The sequence below is a fragment of the Etheostoma spectabile genome, chromosome 17, assembly GCF_008692095.1.
Source record: "Etheostoma spectabile isolate EspeVRDwgs_2016 chromosome 17, UIUC_Espe_1.0, whole genome shotgun sequence".
In the NCBI taxonomy this organism is placed as follows: domain Eukaryota; kingdom Metazoa; phylum Chordata; class Actinopteri; order Perciformes; family Percidae; genus Etheostoma; species Etheostoma spectabile.
The window spans coordinates 23,843,389-23,859,126 of record NC_045749.1 but is presented as its reverse complement, the minus strand read 5'-3'; the positions used below and the strand labels follow the sequence as shown (position 1 = coordinate 23,859,126).

Sequence of the window (15,738 nt, the reverse complement as noted above, 5' to 3'; positions counted from 1 at the left end):
CTTTCTTTAAATTACTTTATAACAGGATTATACACTTCTATTAAGCACCGGACCGATAAAAGTACCGTCTCTGACCTGGTGACGTTATAATGGCAGTGATAATACTAAACAAAAGCTTTCTACGTCACCATCGAACGACTAGCCTAGCTAGCAAGGTAGCCTCAATGGCCGCGCTTCCTCCGTCGCGAAGCACCTGGTGATTTACATGCGGAGATCCGTTTCCATGTCCCAACTGGTCCGGAACTATCCAGGAGCGGACAACTTTAAAGAGAATGTGGCCACATTAATTCAAGATCAATTAGGCCTCTCAAACTTCGGTGGACGGGCTGCGGGACGAAGTGAACTCTTTTCAGAGCCGCCTTGTAGCGGCGGAAAGCCTGGCAGGCGCAACTTTCAACGCATATTCGAAGCTGAAGCTGCTGTTAAGTCTCTTCAGTCCCAAACGCTGCCCTGTTGGAACGCCTGGAAAACCTGGAAAATCGATCTCGCAGGTCCAATCTACGCATACTTAACATACCTGAAGGCAGTGAAGACGGACAGGATCCAACTAAGTTCGTCTCCAAGTTGCTAAAGGATGCTATGGGGAACGACATATTCCCTTCTCCCCCGGAATTGGAGCGAGCACACCGCACTGCTGGACCCAAGCCCGCAGCAGGACGACCACCACGGCCCTTCATTCTTGCATTTCACCGATACCGGGAGAAGGAAGCCGCTTTAAGATGGTCCAGGCAGCATGAAGTGAAGCACCAGGGAACCACCCTGAGGATATATCCAGATCTCAGCATCGCTCTTGCAAAGAAAAGATCGGCATTCAACGGTGTCAAGGGGGCTCTTTACCAGAAGGGTGTGCCATTTCGTCTTCTTTTTCCTGCCCGTTTTAAAGTTACGTTTAAGGGTGAAAGCCACCTTTTTGATACGCCGGAGGAAGCCCAGGCGTTTTACGACCGCTGCGTGGCAAAATAAACAAACGTCTGTCGGAGTGAGACGGGATACCCACGTTACAGCGGGGTCTGGTAACAAATTACTGCGTTGTGTGTTACACCTGCGTGTTCTGCATTGAATGACTGGATAAAAAATGAATGCTGCTTAAAGTGGACGCATAGTTTTTCTCATAAGGGACATAATTCCGTACACTTGTGAGTATGTTTGCACCATGTATGCACGTACACGAATATGCCCCCTATTATTACAATTTTATGCTGCTACTATCACTGTTTTTGTTGTTCTCTGTTTTTTACGTAAATTTAGTTTGTTTTAGCACAAAAATCCACGTTCATAATCCGCAGGTTATTGCACAATTGCCCTGTGGAGTTTACAATCCACCGTTATAATTGCTGGTGCTGTTTACCTTTGTTTAAAGGGTGTAACTCCTTAATACCTAGTTTATTGGAACCTTCCAAAGTTGTTTGGGGATGTGTATGGCCTATCGGAAGACCATGAGGTGTTTAAGGTACAGCGGTTGGCTTCGTCAAGAGGCAAGGATACACTGGGGTGGGTTCTACAGAGGTTGGGTTCAGGGCTGCTTTTCATTCATACAGCGTTTTGTGTTGTTTTTTCTCACGTATTTTTTTTAAAAATTTGAACATGCATGGGAAGACAGCACCCGTGGGAGTGCCAGTGGAGCTGCTGGGCCGGGACAGGTATAAAATTGGATTATCATGGCTAAGTTGCAGCAACAGTGTAGGAGTGGACACCTCAGCGGTTCGCTTTACTAGTTGGAATGTAAAGGGCATGAGAGGACCAGTGAAACGGGCCAGAATTTTTTCCCACCTAAAAAACTTAAAACAGAAATAGCATTTCTACAGGAACTCATTTGGTCTCTCAGACCAATAAAACTTAAGAAGCCTTGGGTGGGACAAGTTTACCACTCACAATTTAATACTAAGCGAGGGGACCAATATGATTCATAAAAACATACAGTTTACCTTAAGCTCTCCATATCAGATCCACAGGGCCGGTACGTTATAGTTTCTGGTTCCCTATATAATACTCAAGTTATACTTGCTTGCGTATATGCTCCCAACTGGGATGACCCCTCTTTCATATCCAGGTTAATCTCTGCTCTACCTAACATGAACTCTCACCGTTTGATATTGGGTGGTGACATGAACTGTGTTATGGATCCGACCTTAGACCGTTCCAGCTCTAGATTGTCATCTCCATCAAAGATGGCTCAGGCCTTAGCAGCATTCATGAAGGAAGCGGGTTGTATAGATCCTTGGCGCTTTTTGTTTCCAAATCGTAGGGAATTCTCTTTTTTTTCACATGTCCACCAGTCGTATTCAAGGATTGATTGTTTTTTTGTAGACAAAACTCTGCTACCCTTTGTCAAGAACAGTGAATATTCTGCTATTGTAGTGTCTGATCACTCACCAGTAATACTGGACTTAGCCTTTCCACTTAATCGGGCTCAGCGGCCCATCTGGAGATTTGACTCAACTTTGTTAGCAGATGACAATTTTTGTGACTCAATGTCTACTGCCATAGATAATTTTTTGTTCGAAAACAAATCAGATTCTGTGTCGCCGTCCATCCTGTGGGAAACATTAAAAGTGGTAATTAGAGGTGAGATAATATCTTACACGGCAACACGTAACAAAATTAGAAGATTAAGGCAGGAACAGCTTATCAGTCATATGCTGGAGTTGGACCGTAGACATTCAATGTCACCCTCCCCCGAGCTGTACAAAGAGAGACTTTGTTTGCAAATGCAATATAATCTTATATCAACGCAGGATGTGGAACAATCCTTGCTTAGATCCCGTGGATTTATATATGAACATGGTGAGAGGGCGGGCCGCCTCCTGGCCCACCAACTCAAGAGCCGGTCAGCGGCGCAGCTCATATCACAGATCCAAAAGACCCCTGACGAGCGAACTATTGATCCAGCTGAAATAAACCAAGTCTTTGAGAAATTTTATTCTGACCTATATACGTCACAATTCCCAGAGGACAACTCGGATATGAATAATTTCTTAAACAGCTTGGATACCCCTGTTATTGGTCCTGATAGGAAGAGGGATTTGGATAAGCCCCTTACACTTAGTGAGGTTGTCAATTCTATTTCAGCAATGCAGAGTGGCAAGGCCCCTGGACCAGATGGCTATCCGATCGAATTCTATAAAAAATTCTCATCCAAGTTAGCACCTCTTTTACTTGAAATGTTTAACTGCTCACTGGAGCGGGGAACCTTGCCACAGACTCTTACAGAAGCTAACATCATACTCTTACTAAAATATGGTAAAAATCCAACAGACTGCGCTTCATACAGGCCCATATCACTTCTAAATGGTGACGTTAAAATCTTAGCTAAACTTTTGGCTATGAGACTGGACGCAGCCATGGCAGACATAATCTCCTCAGATCAAACTGGGTTTATGAGGGGTCGTCACTCTTTCTCTAATATACGTAGGCTTATTAGTGTTGTCCACTCTCCTGAATCGGGGGAGTCTCCTGAGGTTGTGGTCTCCCTCGATGCGGAGAAGGCATTCGACCGGGTTGAGTGGCCTACTTATTTGCAGTTACTAGCTAGGTTTGGTTTGGGCGCAAATTTACATCATGGGTACAACTGTTGTATACTTCACCAAAGCGAGTATAACACTAACAAACAAGGTCCGGCCCTTTGCCTTATCCAGGGGCACCCGGCAGGGTGTCCCCTCACCCCTTCTCTCGTTTTAGCTATTGAGCCACTCTCAATATGCTCAGACTTCAGAGTTTTAATGGAATTTGTAGGAAACAGCGGAACATCGGCTGTCCCTGTATGCGACACTTATTACTCTACATCTCGGACCCAGTATCTTCATCCCCACATTGTGTGGGTTTGCTAAACCGTTTTGGTAATCTCAGAGTACAGTTGAACTTCTCAAAGAGTGAATGTTTTCCAATTAATAACTCTGCACTCCAAATTACAGAAACTGACCGCCCTTCCCTCTTGCTAAGCAGGATCAAATATTGGGATAACGTGACACGTCTTTTTTTCTGATCTGTTTGGAAAAAAATCTCTCCCCTCTGCTTATAATCTCAAACGTGACCTCCAGAAATGGAGTGTCCTAAATTATCTTTAGCGTAAAGTACATTTATTAAATGAACGTCTTGCCAAGATTTATGTATTTCTTTCAGAGTATCCCAGTTTTTCTCCCTAAATCATTCTTCAGACTTATCGATACACAGCTGTCCTCATTCATGTGGGGTAATAAACATCCTAGAATCAGCAGGCGCTTCCTTCAGAGACATAAGGATGAGGGGGGTATGGCTTTACCTAACCTGTTGTATTATTACTGGGCAGCAAACCTACAAAAAATAGTCTGTCTACTCCATCAACCAGATGCTGACTGGTGTCAATTAGAACTGAATGCATGTAAGCCATCATCATTCCCTGCATTAGTTACCTCAAAGCTTCCTCTCTCTCCGCGGCAGCACTCGTCGTGCCCAGTTGTAATCTCAACCCTAAAAATATGGTCACAATTTAGACAACACTTCAATATGATAAACTTCTCTATCTACAGTCCCATATGTGATAACCATGTTTTCCTGCCATCCTTATCAGATCCTGTCTTTGCCCATTGGCGGAGAGCAGGCTTAAATAAATTTAGTGACTTATATATAGATGGAATTTTCGCTACCTTTGATGCTATTTCCTCTAAATTTAGCTTACAGCGTTCCTCCCTATTTCGATACCTCCAGATCCGCGACTTTGTTCGTACCATTAGTCCCTGCTTTCCCAATTTACCCCCAAAGGGAGGTATAGACATAATTTTGCAAACTCCAACACAAGATAGGGGCTTAATCTCCAAAATTTATAATAGCATCTCATCATTCAATACTGTGAAGCTGAATGAGATCAGAGCGGAATGGTCAGAGGAAATTGGAATACGCATCTCTGATGAAACTTGGAACCACGCATTACGTAGAGTAAATGGGTCAACATCATGCGCTCGACTTGGACTAATCCAGTTCAAGTCTTCATAGGATCCATTACATAGAGCCAGGCTCTCAAGGATTTATTCTACAGTGAGTGAAACCTGTGCTCGTGCCACAAGCTAAGGCAAATCTAACCACATGTTCTGACCTGGTAACAAACTGTGTAACTTCGGTACACATTTTTCAGACCCTTTCTGAGCTGCTTTCGAAATAGGTATACAACCCAGTGCTGATTGCAATATTTGGAACTCCAGGGGAGGGGATCTCGTTAACACATGATTTTAAATGTACAGCTTTTCAACTCTCCGCGCCGAAGAAGAATATTATTGGCAGGAAATCAGAACACCCACCCAAGGCTTCTCTTGGTTGAAAGATCTGTCCATGTTCCTTAAGTTAGAGAAGATCCAAATTTTGTCTTAGGGTTCGACCCAAAATTTTATAGACTGGCCCCTCTATTATCTTATTTTAAAGACTGGATACCCTCCCTCGAGCCTGAAAATCGCATAGGAGCCAGCTCTGCTGTAGTTGCTTGTCCCCGGCCGGCGGTCCTTGTAATCTGGCTGTCGATAGTGATTGTTAATCGGTGCGGTTTAAATATCCATGTTCTGTCTGATCTCTTACCTACGCTGCGTCGGAGCGTTTGTTCTCATGCTGTCCATGTTTCGTATTCTGTCTTAGTCCCTGTTTTTTTTTTTTTTTTTTTTTTTTTTTTTTTTTTTTATTTGTTATTATTTTTTTGCTGTTTTTTCTTTGTTTGCAGCCAGGTGCGGATGGATGGGAGGGGTAGGGACAGTGATAAAAAAGGTAAAGGAAAAGCCCACAGGATGGGGAGTGGGAGGAGGGGAGAAGGGTATGGGAAAAGGGAGGAAAAAAAAAGAATGTCATGTTTTACTTTGTCCCTGTGTTCATGTACTGTTGTGTGTTGACTAAAAAGTTTAAAAAAAAAAAAAAATCTCAACCTTCCTTGTTTCACACATGTCCATGCTGTATAAATAATCTAAATATAGACGTTTATACTGTACATTCAGGGAAACCTGAGCCAGCCTTGGTAGATAAATCGGACAACTATGTAGAGACGCAGAGTTAAGGAGGGGGCGCCATGTCTGCAGCCACACACACCCCCCCCCCCCCGTCCGTCCGTCCAGGCGTCCTCTGCCACTCCTGGCCAACTATAGCTTCCATCAAAGAGAGTTTAAGCTTACTCTTAAATGTAAAGACGGTGTCTGCCTCCGAACCCGACTGACTCTGAGAAGTATCTCTGCACAACAGAAATCCAAGAAGAAAAGAAATGAATGGTTTATAGGCAGAATCATTTGCTTTCACTGCCAAATGCTGTTGGCTTACCGCTATGTTTGATCTGCGTGAGAAATTGGCAAAATCTACAAATGTAATATTAAAACAATTTCCAGAACAAGCACACTGCTTTACGAAAGATACCTGGGAAATCACCTGACTCCTACTGCTAGTGTTGTGGCAGCCAGGAGATAGGAAGGTCCACGGACTGTGAATACGTCACAAATTATCATTAAAATGTCAAAGAATCTAGTCTTAGACTTTTTTTTAAAATTACAAATTTAAGATTGCTCTGCAAAGAACTTCAAGGACAACAAACAAATGGCAACACGTTTGAAATTATGGAACTTACTTAGACCCTATTGCTGTGTTATAGATGAAAATAGACTGTGTTAACTTCAATATAAGCTCAATATCTTTTTGCGGCTCCAGACAAGATAATATTTTTTGCGTGTTCTCCATGTACGGCCAGTGCCGTACCCAGCAGTAGCTCCTAGGTGACGCAGGGTAAGTGCTTCCGCAGGCTGCCTCCCTGGGAAACATGAGCTGGCTCCCAACACACATCTGTATTTGTCATGAGGGCTATTCTGCACTGTATCACAGCACTAAATTACCCTTTTTTTTTTGTTTTACATATTTACCGTGGTCAATGCTTTGCCAACCCATGGTGCTGCCGTTATGATTTATGAGCAGACTTTTACCAGATGGATGCTTGACTGCTGTAGGATCTACCTGCTGCAGTTCTGGCCACATCTCAGATTGTTGGAGCCGGTGCAAACCACACGTCATAGTGGTGTGTGTGTGTTCACATGTGTATTCTGCCCTCTTGTACCAAGAGCAGCAGGTTGTTAGATAACTGTAACCGCTTTTCATAAGCAGATGGTTGAGCGAGCAGAGATAAACTTGAGGATTAAAGGCAGGTAAATCATGTGGCTGCAAAATGTAACAGTTGTATTTTGAAATAGCACAGCTGCTTCATTGCAATTCAAAAGTCATCTTCTATTTTAATCAGCCGCCATATAGATGTAAGATTGCAACTCCAGACGACTTGAAACACAGCTTTTGGGCGTATTTAAATAATGTGCTTTCAGGTGGATTGCTAAATGTAAAAATGTTTGTAAAATTGCTCTTTACAGAACAATGTTTTTTATGGCATGCAATGCTTAACGTGAATGTAACACTAGGTTTTAATATGAGGGTTTGAGTGCAGGCAGAAAGAGGCTCAGCTCATAAAAGAAATTGGCCATGCCAGCACACTACTGGTCACACTAATTACTCAGTGTCATGAAAATCAGATTTCTTTAGGAAACATGCTGTCTCCACTTGATGACAGAAAATCAGGGTCTTGTTCAAAAATCTGTGACACTCAAAGAGTGCTGTTCACAGGCGAGAAGCACTCGGCATATATGTCCCATGAATGGTGCCTATGGATGCTTCTACATAGTAACCTTGAGTGGTCCCTATATGTATCTGAAGTCTCTTTATATGACCTTAGTGGTCCCTATACAGTACTGAAGTCTTTATATAGACCTAAGTGGTCCTAATACTGTATCTGAAGTCTCTTTATATACATATAGGGGTCCCTAATACTGTATCTTGAAGTCTTTTATAGAACTTAGTGTCCTATACTGTATCGAATCTCTTTATGAGACCTTAGTGGTCCCTAATACTGGATCTGAAGTCCCTCTTGTATATAGACCTAGTGTGTCCCTATACTGTTCTGTATAGTCTCTTTATATAGACACTTAGTGGTTCCCTAATACTGTATCTGAGTCTCTTTTATATAGACCTTAGTGGTCCCAATACGTGTATCGAAGTCTCTTTTATATAGACCTTAGTGGTCCTAATACGTATCTGAGTCTCTTTTATATAGACTTAGTGGTCTCCTAATACTGTATCTGGAGTCTCTTTATATAGACCTGAGTGGCCCCCTAAGCTGTATCTGAAGTCCTTAAGACTTCTGTCTTAATATGTTTTGGAAGTGGGGCCTTGACCAACTGCACTTGCTCGTTTGAAAGCCATGATGTCTCTCTCTCATGGGAGGGCACATTCTCTGGGCAGGCAAAGCAGGAAAGGGAGGTAACCCTTGCACCTTGATCCTCATCAGGGTCAGATTCCATCTCGGCCATCTCAGCTTTTATTTCTCAAAAAGCAGAGCAGGATACCGGGGCGCGTTTACACCCCTATCACCTTTTCTAGCCACTGGGGCCATAGGCCAGGCTGGGGGAACTCTATAATGTTAAAAACTCTAAAGTGAAGTTTTCTTGCCATGGGACCTTTAACTCATTTTGCATGCAGGTGGGACAGTTTGCCTTTCCAAGCATGCTTTAAAGTCTGCTCCAGTATGAATTTGCACTTTGTAGACATGTTGGTGTGAACAGACTATCCTTAGTTTTGGTATCTGTGGAATGGAACCACAATCCCCCCCCCCAGTGGATCTGTCCATTTGGGAGCAGTGGAAACTCCACGCACATCCTTGAGCTGGATTTAATTCATTGTTCTTGAAGAAGATTCAGAGTTTGTCCGTAGTAAATCAACAGAACAAATTGTTACGTATGACTTCTCTGACCATGAAGAGAAGGTCAACAGGATCGTTCAGCAACTTGAATATGGACTTCAAAGATTTAGAGCTTACGGGGTCACAGTGACATTTATGAAAACTTTAAGTGTATTATAGATTCGTTTGGTTTTCAGATATGGCAGCTAGGTATCTAAGGTGCATCTCAACTTTACGTATATTGATAGTTTTAATGGATGAGGCATTGTCGGGACAGTTCGCCAGCTGTCCCTCATTTTACTGCCGGAATGTCCATAACCCTTCACTGTCCGTGTGTTTGGTGTTCTACCTCGTTTGATTTATTAATTTGTGTAAATGGCAGTGATTTCTCCTTTACGTGTACATGTCACATTTTTTCGTAACAAATGAAACTGCCTTTCCCCATTGTTGCTCCCCCAGAGACCGTGCATCTGTGTCCCAGCGGCCGTGGTGACCACAGGACACAATCTACCGGACTCAGGGGACGCAAATCGTGTCCCTGTTGACATTTCCTAATTCCAAATAAACTGCCGTGGGACCAATTGGACTTTATTGTCTCTCTCTCTCCTCCCTCGCTCTCAGTCAGCTGCTCATGGTTCCCTTCTTCTAAATATAGAACCCATCAGAACCAGAACAACTGTTATAAATTGTGCTGCTCCATTATTTGAGAGCAGAAGTGTCGGCGAGTTTCAAATATTCTGTCCAATAACACAGCGACGTCTCGACCATGACGTGTGTTACAGTGTTTTGTGCGTTTGACAAAGTGCATTGTGAACGCAACCCAACTAAATGAAAAGAATGCAAGAAGTTGCACACTCCCCCCCGAATCCCACCCAAGTCCTCGTTCATACATGTGAAAGCACCTTTAGTCCACCTGTGTTTGACCAATCCAAATGTCAGTGAGACCTCCTAAGCCTCCTCGTATCATCAGATATACGGCAACATCCCTATCACACAGACTGCTGACAAGACCACTGTGTTTATATTATCATATCTCTACGATCTACACTGTTCGCTTTGAACTGACCGGAGTGGTCCCAGTGAACTGGAGGCCAGCCTGAACCAGGATATTCCAGAAAGCTACCAAATGGTTGCTTGACATAATAGGTTGTGTAATATTAGACTATTTACTTGATTTCTTTAATAATTATTAAAATGTTCATGACCCTCTCTACATTTTAGGTAGATTGTTTCCTGGTATCTGTTTCTGGATATTTACGTTTCTTGGGTTATGGATATTTTTTGGAAGTTGGGATTGTGTACCACTGTTAACGAAGAAGGTACCAAAAAGTAGGTGTTATGATTAACCAATGCATGCTTATAAGTCATCATCTTAATGATTCCACTCATTTTTAAAATCTCCTTTATTCTCCTTCATCTCAAAAATACGACGCTTGGTCAGGTGCTTTGGTTGTTGTTTTGACGCGTACTCTCTAAAAATGTGCTTGTCGGACTGGTGGGCGTCATTGACGCGTGTTTTAGATAAGCTTGTGGGGGTGGCTTACGCTCTCGTGACTCGCGTAATAACGGGAACAGTTAGACCCAACAGACTGGACAACGCCCCCCGCTCTCCTGGTGAAGCCTGTTTTGACCATCCACCCCCCCCCCCCCCCCCCCTCCCCCCACCGCCAACCTCCCTAGGCAACGGCAGCTTTATTGTTACACACATGTTCACAACAGGGCATTCAAAGTGCTTCACACAAAATCAGTTAAAAACAAACAAAAGAAATGCTGAATTTCCCCTTAACTACACTTGCTGAACCCCGTCTAGATGCTGCTCTCCCATGTGTTCTACACCATCACCCGAAGGGCTCCTTTTTCATCGCATCACCACGCTGACATCCCTGTCCAAACGTCCGTATTTCACGAGTTCCGAGGAGAACGGTTGCCAGTAACGCACAAATCTTAACTAATGTATGAATGACAACCATGTCATTACTCCATCCATTTAACATTAACAGTCTGTTAAAAGTAACTAATCATTCAAGTTCTTGAATCACAGTCACTCAATCCCTACTCATTATTAACCATTCGTCACTCATCGGTCTCATTCGTTATGTTACTACTGTTTTGTGGTGATTTTTGTTGAAAGTGTTACTTGGGATTTACGACGAGTTGTGTGTTTTACAACCTTTGCTCACTGTATTCCCTAATTTAACAACATCCATATGTTTTTTGCCTAAATTCAATTGTGTATTATGGTTATTTGCAGTCGTGAATCAGTTATTGATTGTTGGTTGCAGCTGTGGCCGACTCTAAAGATTTTGTTTCACATATGTGAGTTTGGGATGCTTATAACGGCTTCCTTCATTTTCAATACCGCCACCCTTCTGTCGACAGGGTATTGGCATGTACCACAGTAGAAATTCAAACTTGCTTTTATATTTCTAAGCCTACAGTTCTAACTTTCTATGAGTACACATCATGCCTATTTTTAGCTGGCATTTATAATGGGTGGTTGATGCGTCTTCCCAAACCCCCACTTTTACAGGACAGAAATCGTGCAGAGGTTATGGTATGTAATGTGTTGGCCAATTAAATGCCACACTAAAAATCCACTGCTGGAATGCAGACTGCACGGGTCAGGTTGGGCCTGGCTTTGTCCGCCACTCTCAGGCGTATTTATACACAAGAGGCAGTCAGGCTAAACCTGAAGCCGCTCCTTGGTTCTCTCCATTTAATTTCTATTTTGCTCTGATAGAGTTTTCGGGGATACTTTCAGACGCTCCACGAGCAGATCGAGGGGGTGGGGGCGCTATTCTTGGGGTCCTTGGGGAGTCTTCTAAGTAGTATTTTTTTTTGTCAGCCAGGCCAGCATTGCTCAGATGGTTAAAAATCGTCTGGTGGCTATTAATACCTGATATAATTCCTGTCTGGACGGTACAGCATGATCATCTGTTCGATCTAACTTCACTCCTGCTCCAATCCTCCCCTCTGCGTTATGCCTGTCATTTAAGTGAGATTGCAATACTCTGTCCAGAAGAATACCGTAGCAGACCTTCAGGAAAACCAAAACGTCAACAACTCCCGACAAAGTCGTCTAGTGGCCCATCTTATGAACGCGACCAAAGGCGGAAGTCAAATGACATTGTGCAGTCTGCATAGGAGGGGGTGTGGTTCCGGTTGGATCAATGATAACATAATTCTAAATTGACGACGTTTTCATCTGTGGATGGTCTCCATCGGATGTATGTCATTTTCAGCCCGAGTCCTTCTCCTTCATCGTCTCTGTTTTGGCGTTCCATCCTCTGGTGGATTTCGAGGACTATGGTTACCTGTTCCTCAGATCTCTGCAGGGTAATCAGAAAAATAGATGAAACATGGCCGGGAGCTCCTTCACCCTGCTTCCCTCTCCTACATCGCCAAACCGGAAGTCCCTGGTTGAGATTTTTAAACAAAATCAAAGGATAAGGCCGGTGTTATTCTACTTTTCTTTCTTTAATTTCTCACCTCCTGACTGGCAGCAAATCAGCTGAGAGTAAATGTTGAAAGGAATACATTTTGGATTACACTTTCTTTTTAATTTAAAAAAAATGAATGAAAATTGCAATTTAGCAGGAGTAACATGGAATTCTGATACATGCTTGCTTAAATTTGAAGACGTCAGGCCTGGTAAACGGGTCCGTGACGGCCTCCGAGCCAAACACTGAAGAGAGCCCCTGGGGGTTTTCTTTTAAGGAAGAAAAGATGAAGGGGAAGATGAGAAGTGACGCAGATGTGGCTCTTTTTCTCTCCGACTGGAAGCATCTGCTGTCAGGATTAACCTCAGTCTGGAGTGTCTCTGGCTGTTGTGCTATCCTGGATACACACAATGTAATGTGAACCGCCAATCTACTCTGGAAATCCGGAAACACTTTCTCACACCATCAAACTGAGGCATTTGACATCATGCCTCAATAAGTCAGAGGCTGCCATGAGACCCTCGTGGAGGCCAGTGACATTGGCGGACGACATTTGTTCCATAATTTTACAACCTGGGTTTTATTTTCATCATCTTAGCAATCACGTCTTATTATTATGATAACATTACTTACCAGGGTTATTTGTCCACATCTGAGGACATGGTGTCTGTAGAGTAAATCAGGTTGGACTGGTCTTGGTAAATTATGCAATTACTAAAAGTACATATTAAGCTTTATTAATTGGTGTATTTTTGCTCCACTTTGGGGCATTGTAGCAAACTGTCAGCACATTGATATTTCATCGCCTCAAAAAGTTGTTGTAGCCATAACGTGTTGCCCACACACACATCCAGCAGTAACAGAGCAACGTTATCATTTAAGGTTCATGAACACATGACTTTTGTATGACCAGTTTTACTTTGAAAACAAATCATCTTGTTGATCCAAATCAGCTTCATCAGTTTTCTTTGTCCCATAGATTTTTAAATAGCTTTCCTTTAATGTTTAAGTCAGTCAGAAGTCGGTAAGAGAAGACACTGTCCTAATTGATCTTTAAGGGAAATTGAATACATTTTTGAGGGACTAATGGTCTTTGGACATATTGGAAATGGGGGAGCTAGAGAGACAAATATAACTGCTAAGGGGACGTATTGTTGTTGTGTGATAAGATAATAATTTTCAATTATTATACTGACCAATTAGTTTACTTGCTAAACTTACTTGCTTACTTGTGTCCTTGCTACTATAGATATTAACACTCTACTAAAGAGTTGAAGAGGAACCATCCGTTAACGGCTCATCAGCGCGAACACAAGGACCCAGATGCTCTTAGGCGCCGGCCTGGCAGTGCTATTTATGACTCTACTGCACATGGTCCAACCAAGTCCTGACCTGAAGACATCTACATGCTACTACTACACCTATTGGCAACAGGAAGTCAGTCTTATATGACAAAGATCGTTTGCAAGAATGATCCTGGTGTGGTCTACACATGTCTAATGTATGTCAGAGCTCGTTCCCTAGTATCGCATAGTGAACACAGGAAGTGGTACAAAATCTGCAATACATCATATCCAGCTCCACACAGAAGACATTATTCTCAATAGTCACATAAACAGTACTTACTTATTTCTGCATTCTTAACTCATCCTAGTATTAGGAGCTGTAGAAAGCTATACACACAGCATCAGGGGAGCGACTTGGGTTCCGGAACACTTTGACATATGATCTGAGAAGTCACTGAACGGGGGATTGAGGGGATTGACCAGCCAACCTTGTGGTCATGGGACAACCACTCTACCTCCCTTCCACAAGCCACAAAAGACATCTGAATCTTGCACGCGGTGTCCGACTGTCAAAGGATTCCACGGCGGCCTCAGCCGGCGTCCAGTCCGTACCCCTGGCGTGCAGGAAGGTGCGAGGGCCCGTTCATCGCTGTTCAACCTGTGTTGAGTCTCCCTTGTTTTGCGAAGCCAGACCTATCTCCACAGTGCCGCGCACAAAGAGAGCGGAAGGTGAGGGACATCCGACTGACAATCAGGGACGTCTACGTCCATGTTTCAAACCGAGTTCCCGCCCACTTGAGCCCTGCTTGAAGAAGCAGCGCCTTCTCATTCATTTGATTAGACCCAGTCCGTCAGTGATACGGGGGTGCCCATGCAGATGGCTCCCTGGGAAAAACAACACAGGGTTGTCTGGCAAACCAGGCTGAACCAGACCAAACCAGGCTGAACCAGGCTTAATGTTTGTTGCAACACAAAGTCATCCAGCAGGGTGCTGCATTGGCCAATCAAAGAGATGCACAGATTCCTGGAGGTTTAGTTTGTTACATGAACTGCTATATCTTGCAATCATGACATTGAAGATAAAATAATTAAGTGTTGTTAAAAGGAATATGTATTCATTTCTAATCATCGCGATCATTTTTACATCCCTCATTCAAACACATTAATCTGTTTCTTCAACTGGGCTTCCTGTGTAGATTTCATTGTCTCACTGCTACCTTTAACAACACACCTGCACCAATGCAATGCCCTGCACACTTCTTATTCCAGGGCAGTGTTTTAGCTCTGAATGCCTGCTAACTATTCTTTTAGCTTTGGTTTGGTCTCCTCCAACTTTTTAAGAAACATATCTGTCTCTTAAGCTGCTAAATGCTCCACTATGTTCACCACCTAGTATCAAATGTCGTCTGCCAGCTGGCAGGTGGTGTACAGTGGGTGTTGCAGAGCTTTTTCACTGAAAACAGCTGCTGCTGCTGTCCAACTCCACCCAAAATTAGTAACGTTTGGAAGTCACGTTGCAGGCCAGGAAACTTAAAACAATGAGCTAAAAGAGGTGAAAAAAGGCCAAGTGTGTAGTTGTTGATCACTATTGGTTCATCACTAGTCATGTCTTTGACATTATGTGTATTTGCAGTTTAAAGGTTAAGGTATTACCTGAAACTGTGCTCTAAAAATACGTTGCATTTTGCAATAGTATGTCATACAGGTCTAAGTGTAACTAGATCTTGTAAAATATCTTAAAATGTCAGTTCTAAAAGTAGATCAGATAATTGGGTCCACTGTCATCTTGGCCAAAAAAATGACATTTGAAGGATACAGAAACAACTAGCAAATATATATTTACACTGTATATAACAAAAAAAAAAACTTCTTCCTTCAGACCTTTAGTGTTTAAGCTTTTACTTATGTTGAACAACAGCAAACTGGCAACTCCTTCCCTCTTCTCCCCTTCTGAAGGCCCTTCAACACCTCAGCCACACCTGCCTGGAACCTACCACCTGCCCAGGTAAGCATAGGGTGAGCCACACTAAAGGAGCAACATTAATACTCTGGATCTGGAAAATACCATTACATTTAAGTACAATAGGAGCACCAATAACACTAAGCACCCCAGAAATTACCTTCAGCATGCCCGGTCCTTGTGAATACTATAAATCCATAAACCAACTAAATATGCCTATGTCATTTTATACACATCAAATGATAATTTGTCATTTGAACCAAAACAACATGTTGAAATTATGTATAATAAAGAAAGAGAAAGGCAGCCTTCACACACACACACACACACACACACACACAC

General features: G+C 42.9%; 1 long non-coding RNA gene across 1 annotated transcript in view; it reads left to right on the top strand.

The window, feature by feature from the left end:
* Positions 1 to 13,035: 13,035 nt before the first annotated feature.
* The window catches only part of LOC116705673 (uncharacterized), an 11,894-nt gene continuing 9,191 nt past the window's right edge, over positions 13,036 to 15,738 (top strand). The window contains exons 1-2 of the long non-coding RNA XR_004335984.1: positions 13,036 to 13,159; positions 14,748 to 14,752. This is a non-coding gene — a long non-coding RNA (uncharacterized LOC116705673). The remainder of the gene's footprint in view (positions 13,160 to 14,747; positions 14,753 to 15,738) is intronic.